Source organism: Xyrauchen texanus, chromosome 9 (genome assembly GCF_025860055.1).
Source record: "Xyrauchen texanus isolate HMW12.3.18 chromosome 9, RBS_HiC_50CHRs, whole genome shotgun sequence".
NCBI lineage: Eukaryota > Metazoa > Chordata > Actinopteri > Cypriniformes > Catostomidae > Xyrauchen > Xyrauchen texanus.
The window spans coordinates 5,993,834-6,006,048 of record NC_068284.1 but is presented as its reverse complement, the minus strand read 5'-3'; the positions used below and the strand labels follow the sequence as shown (position 1 = coordinate 6,006,048).

The 12,215-nt window shown below is 37.3% G+C and overlaps 1 protein-coding gene across 2 annotated transcripts in view; it reads left to right on the top strand.

Moving 5' to 3' along the window:
* Positions 1–10,099: 10,099 nt before the first annotated feature.
* The window catches only part of LOC127649630 (gastrula zinc finger protein XlCGF57.1-like), a 29,147-nt gene continuing 27,031 nt past the window's right edge, over positions 10,100–12,215 (top strand). For both annotated transcript variants that reach the window (XR_007971310.1, XM_052134846.1), the window contains exon 1: positions 10,100–10,275. The gene's annotated coding sequence lies outside the window, so the exon portion shown is untranslated. The remainder of the gene's footprint in view (positions 10,276–12,215) is intronic.

The window sequence follows — 12,215 nt, the reverse complement described above, 5'->3', positions numbered from 1 at the left end:
GGTCACTGATGCTGTGTATTCCTCCAAGATGGTAGAATCGCCATATGTTGCAGCATCCCTGAACATGTTCCAGTCGGTACACTCAAAACAGTTCTGAAGAACAGAGATGGCTCCTGCTGGCCAGGTTTTCACCTGCTTCTGAAGCTGTTTTGTGCGTCTGATGAGCGGTCTATATGCTGGAATAAACATAACAGAGATGTGGTCTGAGTAGCCGAGGTGGGGGCTGGGCTCCACCCGGTACGCGCCTGGGATGTTTGTGTGGAAATTGTGGCTGGAAAAATGTCAAGGAAGCGTGTATGTACATTTGATCTTCAAAGAGAGTTTACATTTCTAAAAAAAGGAGTCAAATACAGTGCCTTGTATAGTCAGGTGTGAGATTAGTGGAGCTTGCTTTTCCATTGCCCACGAAGGCTGCAGCTTTGCACATTCATGGCCTGAGAAAAGTCTTGCAGGCCAGGCTGGAGGAATCATTCATACCCTCTGACATTAAAAAGCAGTTGGATGCCCAGGTTGAAGCTGGTGACATATGAGCGGATGATTTCTTTTGTGCAGTGAGAATCTTTTATTCAGCATCAGTGGATTACCTCCAAAATTGGAGCCAATCATTGGAGAACACAGAAAAACTTGAGTGGGCCCTACTGAGAGACATCCCAGAGTGGAAAGACATTCCAATCTGCCTCAAACACTTCTATTCCATAATACCCGCTCTCAGTTTGATTGATGAAACCATGCTATTTGATTAGTGGTCTTGCATGAAATACATTGACACTTGTCGCATCACTGAATGGAACATGAACAAGACAGCCGTGTCTGAGAGATGGACAGATGTTTTTCATGAGCTCCAGAGCAAGATCATCAACTTCTGAGTCTTAGCCAAGGTCGTGGAGTTTGTTTTATGCCTGCCTGGGACATCTGCATCTGTGGAGCGCGTGTTCTCATTAATGAACGATGCACAGACACTGGATAAATATCGACTCAGTGTAACAGTCATGAAGGCAATGCTTTACATACATCTTAATTTTGGACTGGACTGCTCTGAATTTTAAGATAAACTCTTGAAAGACAAGTGCAAACTGAGAAGAATTGCTTCAGTTACAGATGCAGATGCACCCTCTACTTCGCATTGATCTGCGCCTAGGTAAGGATACGTAAAATAAATGTTTGCAGGGAGGGGGCTGTCCAGTTTTCTACAAGCAGGAATCTGCTCACCCTACATTTACCTTCTTTTAATGAAAAAATGCCTGTTTTTTTCAGTAACACATCATTTATATACATAATCCTTTATGTAACAGGGAAAATATATATTTGGTGTGAATAAATGTATTTAGCATTTTTTAATTTTCAAAAAAACATTTAGTATGTTTTCTATGCCATTTGAATTACAGGGACACTAGGGGTGTCCTCATAAACCACATTTTTTGCATAATACTCTCATAATTACTAGTGTGCAACTAAATAAAATGCCCATGTAAACCACAAAAACCAACACACACAGTATTGTTTTAAGTATTTTCTTACTGTAATGTTTCCAGTTTGCAGTTTGTATTCTTCAGTCCAGCAGAGAGTATCTTCACTCCTGAATCCTTCAGTTTATTTTCACTCAGGTTCAGTTCTCTCAGAGTTAAGAAGTTTGAGCTGAGAACTGAGGCCAGTGCTGAACAACTTTCCTCTGTCAGATTACAGTTCCACAGACTGAGAGATAAACAACAAGATAAGTGTGTTAAACTATAGGTTTTTAGTGAAGGCGTCTCCGTACAGCTGTCAGCATCACTCTAAAACTCACACCCCTCAGATATAAACAAAACAAGAGCAAATGGATGTGCAATGATAATAAGCTAGGGGGAAATGAAGGTTCGTCAACATTAAGATGACACATGACAGCAGATCAGTGAGGTGAGTAGAAGTTGACTTGTCCACTCATACAGTCAGTTCTCTGGTGTAATTTTGCAAACAGTGAACAGGAGAGTAGTCTGATCAACCCTGTGTTTGATTACTGTCTCTGGTCCTCTGGATCACACAACACCTGCCCACCTAAACCTGCAATCAGATGTCAGAGCATCTTCTCACCAGACAACTGCATAACTGCATTGAGCTCACAGTGATAAACATAATTCTGTCACACACAAATACTGTGAACAAACAGATCACCTCACAACAATGAGAGGACAATTCACTAAACAGTTGTGTCATGTGGTATTTCAAGCTTACGTGCACTGGTATACTGTATATCTGCAGCGTGACTAAATTAAGTCATTGTCAGTCTTGTCAGTGCAAACACCACTGAAAATTTTAAACAAAATGTGTGTAAAATCACCTGTAGAGACACACATCTGATTAGATGGCTTAAACATAATGAATACTACAAGCACACACACACACACACACACACAGACAGTGAGAAACAGTCAAAGAGAAAATAAAAACAATAGACGCAAATATTTCACTGAAATAAGGTACTTTCCTATGTTTTAAGATTCTTCAGAAATTCTATACATTTTAATTTATGAAATCTCATTACAATTTGATATATGAAATTAGAGTCTTTATAATTATGACACAATATTTTTTTATAATCATCATATAAACAAATAATACAATAACAATATTACTCGCTGTAGTTTCTTCAGTTGAGGATCCTTCAGTAGATCAAAGAGCAGCTTCACTTCTGAATCTCCTGGTTTATTATAGTTCAAATTGAGTTCTTTCAGATGTGAGGGGTTTGATCTCAGAGATGAAGCCAGAGCAGTACAACCTTCTCCAATACTGCAGCGATACTGACTGTAAGAATCAGGGTGTATCGGAGGTCACGTGACGCCATGCAAGAAGCAGATGTGTGAATGACGAGCTCTGCGCACTTTTCTAAAATTTTTTACATTCTACATCATGATATAATCTGGTGAAATTCGATACACCCAGTAACACATTTGCTCTTTGAGGTAAAACATGGCAAAGAAGTCAAAATCCTTGGGCTCTGGAGACATTAAAAGACACTTACGTGTTCAGGATGAGAGCCCAGACAAGCCTACAGTCCGGGGACTTGATTTGGATGGCATGGCGGGAGAGGAGATCCAGCGTCAACTGTCCAACATGCCGGTGATGCTGACGAAGGTTCTTGCTGAAGTGGAGGATCTTGCTGTAGTACGTTGATCAATTACGCCGATGGAAATAAAATTCTCTAGTTAGTTACAAGAGTGGCAGATGTTGAGAAATGAATCGATTATCTGGAGTCAGCAGAGAGGGAATTATCTGTTAATCTGCCTGTGACAAAAGTTGATTTGGAACATGTCCTTGAAAAGCTTGAAGATCTTGAGAACAGAAGCCCCAGTAATAATGTCCGAATTGTTGGAATTCCTGAGCATGAGGAGGGCAGAGATATGGTGAAATTCCTGGACAAGCATTTCCAGAGTCTGCTCAACATAAAAGGCTACAAGCTGGAAATTGATTGACCAACCGTTGAACTCCTGTGAAGCATTCATGAGACAGACAGCACATGAGCTTAAGAGCTCCTTGCAGTTTGTAGTAAAAAAATATATGCATCTTTATGCCTAGCCTTATTTGTTTGAATCCTCAGAGAGATAGGCCTGAAGGTAACCAGACGCCAAAATGACACGCAATAAAAGGTATCTTTTCTATGTTAATCAGAGTTTTTGTTCTAAGCAGCTGTGACGAGTGACAGGACATTCTGTAGATTGCTTGTTTTTTTTATTTGGCATGTTGCCGGGTAACCCCGTCTGCTATGATCTGGCACCAGTCCAAAATCATTTTGAGAACATTGTATTGAAGCCAGCATCGTACTTGCTGGTTATAACTTCATGATATTGTCCAAGAATGACACAACTACAATTCTCATTGTTTTATTGTCTTGTTAACTTGTAATCAGTCTTGCCTTTTCATTGATTCGTGTTTTAGTAGTACGGTTATCTTGTTATTAGTTAAATCTTGTCATTGGTAATATTTGTTGTGTGTTTCCCTTGTCAGTGTATTTAAGCCCTCATGTTTGCTTTAGTCCTTTGTCAAATATTGCTTGGATGTAACACTGTTTTTAGTGTAGTCTAATCTATTCTTTTTTTTTTGTTCACACTTTAGCTACTTCATCTCTGTCTGTTCCTGTCTTCAGCCTGCAAGAATGCTACAGAATACTCTACCAAAGATGAACACAGCAGTGGCACTTATTCGGCTATATCAAGGGCATCATCCCATAGAGGAATTTGTGGTGGAATACTGTGGACTCTGCGACCAGGTGAGTTTCGAAGGGATCTCCCTGAAGCTGTTTTTAAGGCCATTTATTCCTTGATGCCACCAGGGGGAATAAATTGGACTCTGCAAAAAATATATTGACTTTGCCCTGCTCCTGAGTGGTTCAACCTTCACTGTGAGTGTGGTTGATGAGGAGATCAGCATTCCTCCTACAGTACCACCAAGTCAGTGTTCCCCACCATGACCGCCATGCCTGCTACGGTCAACGAGCCAGTGCCCACACCTGCCACAGTCAACGAGGCTGTCGACAAGTCTGTCCAGTTCCCAGCGGCCGTTGACCAGTCAGCGGCTCAGCCCAGTGGCGAGCACCTGTCAGACACAAGCTACCAGTCTGTTCAGTGTCCCACCGATGCCACTCAGTCTGCTGACCCCTGTCCAGAGGCTCTGCCCCTTGAATCCTCAGCTTGAGAAATTAAGAATCTTGGACTCTGAGCCCTCTGAGTCCCCTAATGCCTGGCGCTCCATGAGCCCGTCCAGCCTCCGGTGACTTTCGAGCTTGTTCAACCCCTGAGGCCGTTGATGATTCTTTCCAGTCCATACAGGCTTTTGACCAACCCTTTGGTCAGTCCAGTTTCCAGCACCTGTCAGACACAAGCTACCAGTCTGTTCAGTGTCTCTACTCTCTGAATCCTCCATGGCTCAGCCACCTGAACCCTTGTCCTCTGTTGCTCCATCTCCGATTAAATTAAAAGATTAAATTCTGTAAAATGTATTTAACAGAAAACATAGACATGCATTTTAATAATTGGATCATTGGAATTCCAGCACTAACATTTAAGAAAAGAATGGATTGATGGTGCTTTGTTCCACTCTCGATCATGAAGTCTGTGTGAAACTGGAGGAGCCGAACATGCAGCACCAGCTGAAGGATGAAGAGATTGGTGCAAAGTGTCAACAAAGAAAGGAAATCACCATGACTGCACAATAGCCCAGCAGGTGGCGATAAAATGCGAATATTTTTTATTTTATTTATTTTTTTATTAATTGAAATTCAATTGTACAGACAAAATAGGTATTGAACAAACAATATTAACTTACAATTCTCAGAGGGCAGACATAATTGCAAAATACAATAAATAACAGCGATGAGGTCTCAAATCAAATATATTTTGCAATCAAGAAGACAAAAAAAGAAAAGACAAAAAAGGGGTAAAGGAGCTAAAGTGCACTTAGCTCATCAAAAATCTGCATTTGTGAATGAAGTATTTAGCAAGTTCAAAAAGATTATTAACCAAGTAGTGCTGTGAACAATTTTTCTTAAGTACACCAAACTTGATTTGTTTGTATTCAAGGGGATTTACACATGTAATAATACATGACAGTTTACTGTACAATTGAGACCAATATAACTTTGAGTGATTACAATAATAAAAAATATGTTCTGTGGTTTCAATATCAGTTTCACAAAATTGACAAGAGTTTTCTCCGATATCAAATTTAGATTTCAGTAATTCTTTAGATGGGTATGTCATATGCGCAAAATGCGAATAATATTTTTTTTATTATTATAAAGCAAACATCAAAAATATTACAACAAAATGGCATTCAATTTACAATCAGCTTAAATTTAGCATGGGCTGACACACAAAACATTAATATAATAAAAGACAAAAAATAAAACAAATAAACAATAAAATAAAAAAATAACAAAAAATAAATACAAATTACAATATCATATGAAGTCACAAGGGTCCAAATTTTTTTTTTTTATTTATATAACAAATTATATTCTTCAATTGTATCAAACAGAATCACAGCTTTTTATTTTTTATTTTTGACAGGGTTTTTAGGTATCGAACCAAATCATTCTTGAAAACTACTTTTTATTTTTTATTTTTGACAGGGATTTTAGGTATCGAACCAAATCATTCTTGAAAACTACAAACAGTATAAAATGTTTTTCCAGCAACAAAATATTGTTAATCAAAAATTCTACTTTGCCTTCTTCTTCATAATTCCCATATTTCATATCTACAAAAGACAAGTTCAGTACAGCAACCTTTTTCTCACTCAACCAGTTCTGCACTCGATTCCAAAAAGCATGCGAGAATTTACAAGTGAAAAAAAAATGTGATCAGTATTCTATGCAAATTACAATAAGGATATGGACTAGTAAAGGTTCTATTGATGTAATAAATTATTATAATCCTTGTGGGAAAATAGAGGGTAGTAATTTGGAAAATATTTTGGGATCACCACTTGGTGAGGTAATATGGTGTGGGGATTTTAATGCACACAATACGTTATGGGGAAGCAACTGTACAGATGCAAATGGTTTAGTTTTAGAAGAGTATATTGATGACAAATGGTTGGTATGTCTTAACAATGGAGAGGGAACGCGGTTTAACTGTATAAATAATACTGAATCAGTACTTGATTTAACTTTTGTGTCCAGTATAATAGCAGGTATTAGTACATGGAATGTAGATAAGGAAACTACAATAGGTAGTGATCATTTCCCTATTATAATTAAAGTTGGATCAGGGACGTGTCAAGAAAGGATTAAAAATATTCCAAGGTGGAAAATAGAGAATGCGAATTGGGAACTTTTTCAGGTCATTTGTGCAGTTAAATGTCTTAAACTTAATGAGATTAAAGAAATAGAAATAAATGAGTTTAATAATGTATTAGTAAATGAAATAATATTGTCAGCTGAGGAATCAATACCAAAAAGTAAGGGAAATAGGAAATGTAAGAATGTACCATGGTGGAATGATGAGTGCAGTAAGGTAGTTAAAGCAAGAAACAAAGCTTTTAAATATGTTAAAAAATATCATTCTCAGGATGCTTTGAAAGAGTACAAAAGAAAGCAGGCAGAAGTTAGAAAAACACTAAGATACAAAAGCGCAACTTTTGGAGGAAATTTTGTAATAGTATAGGAAGGGATGTGAAGTTATCTGATATATGGGGAATGATAAGGAGGATGGGAGGAGTTAGAAGGAATTATGAATTACCTGTATTAAATAGTGGTGATAAAGTGGCAGTTACTAATTTAGAAAAGGCTGAAGTTTTAGCTCAAACATTTAAGAAAGTGCATAGTTCTGAGATCCTCACTAAGGAAGCACAAGTGAATAGAAGGGAAGTGTTAGAAAGTTTCCCAGATGTTTTAGAAAAGAAAGGACATTCAGGAAATCCATTAGATGTACCTTTAAATATGTTTGAATTGAAAAAAGCAGTCCTTAATGCAAAACAAACTACTCCAGGAAAAGACATGGTATGTTATAAAATGGTAGCAAATATGACAGATGAAACATTAGGAATAGTACTAAATTTTTTAATAAAATTTGGGAAATTGGTCAGCTTCCATCAGTGTGGAAACATGCAATTATAGTGCCTATTTTAAAGCCAGGGAAAACCCATCTGACCCATCTAGTTATAGACCAATTGCATTAACATCGCAGTTGTGTAAAATAATGGAAAGAATAATTACAGATAGAATGACTCATTATTTAGAAAGCAATGACCTTTTTTCCCCGTATCAGAGTGGGTTTCGTAAGGGACGAAGTACAATGGATTCATTAATATGTTTAGAATCAGATATTAGAAAAGCACAGACTAATAGGGAGGTGGTAATAGCAGTATTTTTTGATGTTGAGAAGGCATATGATATGATTTGGAAAGAAGGGTTATTAATTAAATTACAACAATTAGGAATTGGTGGTAAAGTATACAATTGGATTTTGGATTTTTGTTTAATAGGAATATACAGGTAAGAGTAGGTGCAGAATTATCTGAGGTATATATAGTTGAGAATGGAACTCCACAAGGTAGTGTATGTAGCCCATTATTATTCAATATTATGATTAATGATATATTCTCAAATATTGACCAGAAAATTGGGAAATCCTTGTATACTGATGATGGAGCATTATGGTTTAGAGGTCGTAATGAATTGTATGTTAAATCAAAATTGCAAGATGCAATTAAGGAAGTGGAAAAATGGACAAATAAATGGGGATTTAGATTATCAGTGTCTAAAACACAAGTCATATGTTTTTCAAAAAAAGCATAAGATCACACCTGTATCCTTAAAATTGTACACTCAGCCTCTTGAGCAAGTGAAAGTTATTAGATTTCTTGGGATATGGTTTGATGAAAAGTTGACATGGAAGATTCATTTGGAAAAAATGGTTAATAAATGTAAAAAGATTGTTAATATCCTACGATGTCTATCAGGACAAGCATGGGGAGCAAGCAGGGCATCATTACAAAATATATATTGGGCACTAATGAGGTCTGTCTTTGATTATGGATGTATAGTATATATGTCATCAGCAGAGTCTAATGTCAAAGCATTGGATGTCATGCAAGCTCAGGCTCTAAGGATATGTAGTGGATCTTTTAAAACATCCCCAGTGTCTTCTATGCAAGTGGAAATGGGTGAGATGCCTTTGAGGATCAGAAGGATACAACTGATGTTGGCATACTGGGTTAATGTGAGGGGACAAGTTGATAGCCACCCAGCTAAAGCTATCGTAAAAGACTGCTGGGAACACAGTAAGTCCAATTACAGAAGTTTTGGGTGGATTGGTGATGTGAAAGTTGAGAATATAGGGTTACATAAGTTACAGTACTGTTCAACGGTTTCAGTCCCTCCTATTCCTCCATGGTTTTTCCCTATACCAGATGTAGATTTAGGCATTCATAAGGAAATCAAAAATAAATCAAAGGAAGTAGCAGTGAAGGATATTGTTAATTGTTATCTGGATATGAATTTTTCTGAATATACATTTATATTTACAGATGGTTCCAAGGATCCAAAGACAGGACATGCTGGGTCAGCAGTATATATTCCAAAGAATTGGGTAATTTCTCAATATGTCAGGAAAGAATAACAGATGATTTATCAGTATACACAACAGAGCTGGTTGCAATTTTGTTGGCCCTGGAATGGGTAGAGGGAAATGATTTAAATAACTCCGTGATTATATCTGATAGTTATTCAGCTTTAGAAAGCATGAAATCTGGGAAATCTATAAGAAATGATATAATTCATAAAATATGTATGGTTTTACATAAGTTAAATGTAAAGGATTTAAAAATTAGGTTTCTTTGGGTACCTGCACATGTTGGAGTGAAAGGGAATGAGGAGGTTGATAAACTTGCAAAACAAACACTAAAACATAATAGAATATTACAAGTTCCATATAGCAAAACTGAAGCTAAAATATTAATTAAAGCATATGCAAGATCAAAATGGCAGGAGTATTGGGTGGATCAGGATAAAGGGAGACATTTATATAATATACAACCAGAAGTGGGTATAGGAAGGATAGAGTGTAGGAGTAGAAGAGAGGAAAGTATAATTACACGGTTAAGAATAGGACACACAGGGCTCAATTCTTCATTGAAATTAATAGGGAAACATCCAACAGGGAAATGCCAACATTGTACTCATTCAGAAACTGTGGAGCATATTTTATTTCAGTGCACAAAATACAGTCAAGAAAGAAACCAGCTTTTTCAGTCTCTCAGAATGATCAATCAGAATAATTTCACAATGCAAGGTAAGGAAAACATTAGGGAAAACATCTAGTAACATTTATCACTTTGTTATTAAGTATCTGAGAGACATAGACTTAGACAAAAGGATTTAAATTGTTTTTTTTTATTTTTTTTTTTAGCCAAGTTCCAATATCTCTTGATTCACACTCCAGCCCAGTCGGTGGCGGTAATGCAACGTTAAGTTGGTTTGCCAACCGCCATAAAAAACAAAAGAAGAAGAAGAAGAAGAAGTATTCTATGCAAAATGCGAATAAAGAAGATATGTCGGTCATGTTGTGATGTCATAATTCTGCGCCAGGCGGTAGAGAAACAGAGATAAGTAAAACAACGTAAAAAAAAAAAAAAAAAAAACCGTGAGCACGCATCCCAATCGGGTTTATGTTACATATAAATATTAAGATACTTAACTTGATTGAGTTTATTGGAATTGACTGAAATCTGTGTATGTAAATATTGTTTCTCTCGGAACAGACGATGGAAATATTCAAATTAAAGCAGTCACTGGTTAATCTCGTAAGTATTAAAATAACTGTTACTATTTTTTAAATGCCACTTATAGAATGTGAATGTATTATAAATGTGCATAAACACGACACTGAACAGACGTATTCCTTTATTCCTTTCTCTATCAGTTTAAGTTTTAATTTGCTTTATTAGCATGACACATATTTTTACATTGGTATTGCCAAATTGTATACAGCTGCTACTTTTATAATAGCCTATAAGCAAAATAGACAAAATATACTATGTATGCTTGACAAACAAAGTAAAAAGGAAAATATTAAATAATAAAAAAAAATACGTTACAAAATAAGGAAAACGTATATACTAATAAAAAAAATAATTAAAGAGCCATAGTAAAAAAAATGATGTAGACACAGACTCGGGTCAGTTCACTAACTGTCTATCATTCTGTAGCAGACAGACACATATTGTGCTGCTATCACACAGCAGTCCTTGTGTTCACCTAATAAGAAGGACACTTTTTCATTGTTTGTTAAATGGTCAAATGTGCTGTGAATGTGTTTCATTTTGTGGTAACATTTTTCCGAATGGCTGTGTATTTTGTGCGTTCTGTTATAAAATGCTTTTTTGATCACAGTGTGGGCACAAACTTTCTTCCTCTGTCTGCCGTTTCTATAGTGAGGTTGTGTCCACTGACTGTACCTTGTCAAGGTGGCTCTCAGTTTCATATGTGTCACTGTGTACAGATATTCTGCCATGGTGTTTTCTCATTTTAAGGCCAGATAGCATTGCATTTTACTGTTTTGTTTGAGTTTTCCCCAGTAAGTGATATCAGTGAATTTTATTTGTGCTGTAATTTGGCTGTATATAATTACCTTAGCAATATTGTTCTGTTCCAGTGCCCGATTGAATAAAGCACCTTAAGTGTAATTTTCCCTTAAGAACACCATAAAGTTTCCCGGTGAATATTATTTAAGGGGTTTATAAACATTATAATTTTTATAATGCATAAAGTATTTCTTTTTTTTTTTTTTACCTAAGAACACCCTTTTTGAACAGGGTTTCAAAAAACAAGATGGCTTAGTTTATATAACCAATTGAAGAGTACAGTAGGTCAAGGCAATTTATTTTGCAATTGAAAAACTATTGCAGGAGTGCATATTTGACCGTCACATAATATGAGAAATCACCAACAAGCTGGAGGGCGATCTATAATTGGAACACAGATGTGTACCTAGTATTTTCTGCGCTCTGCGTCTTAAACCGTATAAATGGTGGCTGTGGCTCAGTTGGAAGAGCGGGTCGGCCACTAATCGGTGCAGGATTGGTGGTTCGAATCCCGGCCCGCATGACTCCACATGCTGAAGTGTCCTTGGGCAAGACACTGAATCCCAAGTTGCTCCCAATGGCAGGAAGTCCAGGATCCAGCTGCACAGCGAGCTGTTTAAGCCCAGAGCCCGGAGATTCACATCAAGCTTGGAGGGCACTATGGTGTTGAATGCTGAGCTGTAGTCTACAAACAGCATTCTCACATATGTGTTCCTTTTTTTCCAGGTGGGAGAGAGCAGTGTGTATTGTAGATGCAATGGCATCATCAGTGGAGCGGTTGTTGCGGTATAGGCAAACTGCAATGGGTCCAAAGAGGTGGGCAGCACAGAGCAGATGTGATCTCTGATTAGCCTCTCAAAGGATTTGCTGATGATAGGGGTCAGAGCAACAAGACGCCAGTCATTTAAGCAAGTGATTTTTGATTGCTTTGGTACGGGGACAATGGTGGACGTTATGAAGCATGTGGGGACTACAGACAAGGAGAGAGACAGGTTGATAATGTCAGTAAAACATCAGCCAGTTGGTTCGCGCACGCTCTGATGACGTGGCCCGGAATGCCGTCTGGACCCGCGGCTTTACAGATGTTCACCTGTCGGAAGGATCGTGTTACATCCGCTACAGAGACGGACAGTGAACCAACCTCTGTAGCGTCAGCCGCG